We start from the raw sequence: 4,714 nt of genomic DNA on the forward strand, positions 1-4,714 counted from the left end.
CAGATCCATGTTTATATGAAACTTTATCCATAAAATATGTCAAAGAGCCAAAGAATCGCCCCCTTTCTTTTGTACATGATATTAACTAACCTAATCTTCTTTTTCCTTTTACCCCACTTTTCAAAAAACAGTTTTTTTACTGCTTTTTGGCAAAATCTGCGACTTTGGGCTATCTTAACAGCTGCCTTTTAATAAAGTCACAAAGAAAAAAAAACGATAAAAGAGATGTCATGTATTTTTGATCTAAAAAAACCAAAAAACTAAAAATTCTTGCAACTAAAATAATAAAGAAAAGTTACCTAGTACTTAAAACATTTTTATTAAGTAGAAATAAAAAAAATAAATAAAAATAAAATAAAAATAAATTTACGCTCATAGATCGTAGATGAAAAACTAGCACGTTCATGAGTGTAGACGATTTAGCGGACAGACTATCAAATTTAACAGTAAAACTTAATTCCGAAATAAACAAAATGAATGCGAGAACCATCAGTGCTTCTGAAAATGAAAATACGCGAACTGTAAATTGGGATATTTTTAAGTCAAAAGTACAGAATATTAAGCCATTTGACGGAAACAGGAATACATTAAATACTTTTATATTCAAATGCGAATCACTTTTACTAAAATATGCGACCGTACCAGACGAGGATTTTAAACAGCATGTTTTTGAGTGCGTACAGTCTAAATTAGTAGGAAAAGCCGAGATAATGGTGGGAAACAGATTAGAATTAGATAACTGGTCGAAATTAAAAGCCGCTTTAATACAATGTTTCTCAGATAGACGTGATTTGGATTGCCTAATCCAAGAATTGACGAGAACGCGACCGTTTAAAACGAACATCTCTTAAGTTTTGGTAGCAGATTACAACTCCTAAAAAGTAACGTCATTCAAAGAATCAGTAACGATACGTGCCTAGCGCCTCTAGAGAAAAACGTGTCAGATAAGCCACTATGATGACTATGACCGCGTTAAATACATTTATTGCGGGTTGCAGCGGAACTTTAAGAAACAATCTTTACATTAAAAACCGACATCTTTAGAAGATGCAATGGCATGCGTAAATGAATTTGAAAATTTTGAAATGCTCTATGGCAGTTATAACGAACAAAACAAGACACCAAATTTCCATCAAAAGCCAGCACAACAAAATTTCCAAAATCAAAATAATTTTTCTAACGCGACAAATTTTCCACACAACAATTCTAACAATCAAAATCAATTTAATCACCCAAATCAATACAATCAATTCAATAAAAATGTACCTAATACAAATTTTAACCAAAAACGACCTTGGCCTTATCAACCAATTAATATTACTCCAAGAGAAATGCCCCCAAGACGATATCCAACAAATAGAGAAGTCTTTGGACCACCTGTAAATGTATTCAAGCCAAAGCCTATTCCACCACACCAACAATCAAAACCAGAGCCTATGTCTACGACTTCAGCAAACCCATCTTTTGCTTCGAAGAAAAGGGATAGTCAAATCCAATCATACCAGAATAGACAATATCCAATACCTTTCCAATCAACTGGACCACCAGATTTTACCTTTCAAGAATTATTCACTAATGAATACAACAAAGACATGAATAATTATGCATACCAAGACACAACAAATACGCATACCTATGAACAAAACTATAATTATACTGATTATAATAATTATGACGAATACGAAAACCAATATTCTGAAGAATACCCTGTTCATAGTTTGGAAGAAGAATTTCAACAGGAACCCGAATACGAGAAAGTTGTTGAGGAACAAAAATCCTGCACAAGAGGAAATTTTCAGGACCCCAGCCAGAAAGAAGGAAAAACATGATAGAAATAAACATCTCTTCAAGTAACGCTCTTCAGTATCTAGAAATAAAAAATCCTAAGTTAAAATTATTAATCGATACCGGAAGCTCGCGCTCTATTTTAAAACCATCTATCGTAGAAAACCTTTTCCCGAACTGTATAATAATATATCAAACAACCAATATAATTAAAACAGCTATTGGTCAAAAATCAACAAAATTTCAAGCTGACCTCTCATTCCCGGAATTTGGAAATAATCATAAAATTAAATTTATTTTATTTGATTTCCACGATTATTTCGATGGAGTTATCGGTTTAAAAGACTTGATCAATATGAATCTAAATATCGATTTAACAAATAAAATAAACAATTTTATTGAAACAATTTTGTCGAAATACCTTTCAAATATCGTCAACCGGAAGAAATAATTTTTCTTTTTCCGTAAATCCTCATGAAAAACTAATACAAAAAGTTCCAGTTAATATTTTTCAAGGAGAAATAATTATAACTCGACCAGAAGAGTTCGATTACAATATCGAATACAAAAAAGGCAAACAAAATCAAGCAGCCGATGCGTTATCAAGAATACCAATAAACAATCAAGAATTAAACGCCTTAAAGACAGAATCAATCGATAATAACCCAGGAGATATTGACGAAGTAATCGAAGAATTAATAAAAAATAGAGAAAGTCTACCTGATATAGAAGAAAAAGAATTAGAAGAAATATTAGGAATAAAACCTAAACCAAAAATAATTATCCACTCAGACATACAAATAAGACCACCAAATCCTATAAAGAAAAAAGAATTAACTGATTTAGAAACACGTCATACTTCTCTAGAAGAACCAATAATAGGTCTCCCTATTTCAGAACGTTCATTAAACACCTATAAAAATCAAGTAATATTCACCTACGGAGAAATCGATAATATAAAATGTAGACACGAACAAATATTCAAAAATACTCGAATATACGTAACTATATCACAACGTAGATCAACGGAAAACTTTGTAAAATTCCTCAAAAAATTTATTGACCCTAAACAAACCTATGCTATTTATTTTAAAGATCAATTAATAGCTAGAAATTTTATTATTACCTTACAAAAATTATTTAAAAATACTGCATTCAATTTTATTCAGTGTAGTAAATTTCTAAACGATATCGAAACATTAAACGAACAAAAAGAAAAACTTGAAATGTACCACACGACAAAAACTTGTCATCGCGGTATCAATGAAATGAAAAACGCCTTAACATCAAAATTTTACTGGCCAAAAATGAGCGAAGATATCGAAAACTACGTAAACAATTGTGAGACTTGTCAGAAAAATAAGTACGATCGAAGTCCACCTATCGTAAAATTTAATTTAACACCTACAACATCGAAACCTTTCGAACAAATCCATATTGATACGTTTAAAATATCAAATGAGAGCTTTTTAACAATTATAGGTGCTTTTTCTAGATATGGGCAAGCATATCATTTAAATGCTTTAACAGGTCCTACGATAATCGAAAATCTATACACTTTCATAACTCATCACGGTTTACCATTGAAAATAACAACAGATTGTGGAACCGAATTCAAAAACAAGGAAGTAGAAGATTTTTGTAAACTCTATAAAATTGAGATACACTATACAACACCGAAAAATAGTACATCACTCACCTGTAGAGAGATTTCACTCATTTCTAATCGAACATTATAGATGTCTAAAAAGTGATCATCCAAATCTTAATCCTAGTCAATTAATAAAACGATCTATATTAGGATATAATAATTCAATTCATAGCGTAACAAAACATACATCTTTCGAAATAATTAAAGGGCATATAAATAACACTGACCCATTCGATTTAAATGACGAAATAATAGTATCAAATTATATACAAAAACATAGAGAACAAGCTGAAGATCTTTATAGAAATATTCAAAGTATAAACGCTAGAATTAAGGAATTAATTATAACAAAAAGAAATGAGAAAAGACAAGATCCACCTGAATTCCTTAAATCAGATGTAGTTTATATAAAAACGAAAGCTAGAGATCGAAAAAGAAGATTAAATTAAATTAATAACAAACAAAGGAACATATCATAAAAGCCTAGCTAGAAAACCTAAGGTAAAGAAAAAATCGAATTTTCAGGAAAACAACGATGAAGAAGATCCAGATCCTGCTGATATACCTGGTACTTCACACGAAGACAATTCTGTCACAGGACATCGAACTTAAAACTATAAAAAACCCTATTTTGCCTATGCAACTAGGAACCTCTAAGTTAGTTTATACTAAGCACACATTTTTACATTATATAGATATATAAACCCTATTATTAATCAATTACTTAATACTTAGAACAATGCTTTTCGCTTATTAAAAATCATGTAAATAAAGAAAACGTTACTAACCATATGTCATATTATGGATTATCAGAAAGTACTTTATTAAGAACGCAATTCTTGATCGATTCAACACAAAATAAATTAAAGAATCTTTATCCGCACATTAGGACAAAGCGTGGATTAATAAATATTGTAGGAAAAACCTCTAAATGGCTTTTGGATACACTAGATTCTGAAGACGGACAAAAATATCAAAATGCTATAAATAAGCTAGAACAAAATCAAAAAGGCTTAATAAACGAAGCTAATTTACAAATTTCTTTATCGAAAAACTTAATAAATAACTATAATAAAACAACTGTTTCTCTAACTACAAACCAGCAAAAACTAGAAAAAAGTTTGAAACTATTCCAACAAACAGTTCATAAAACTATATCAAATTTAAATGCATATTTAAATGTTCAAGGCATTGTTTCGCAACTTAATCTAGACTGCCAGAGTCTGATCATTTTTCTCGATAATGTCGAAGACGCAATTATGTTTGCAAAGTTGAACG

This window comes from Sitophilus oryzae, unplaced genomic scaffold, assembly GCF_002938485.1.
Source record: "Sitophilus oryzae breed Bouriz unplaced genomic scaffold, Soryzae_2.0 scaffold_980_pilon_pilon, whole genome shotgun sequence".
NCBI lineage: Eukaryota > Metazoa > Arthropoda > Insecta > Coleoptera > Curculionidae > Sitophilus > Sitophilus oryzae.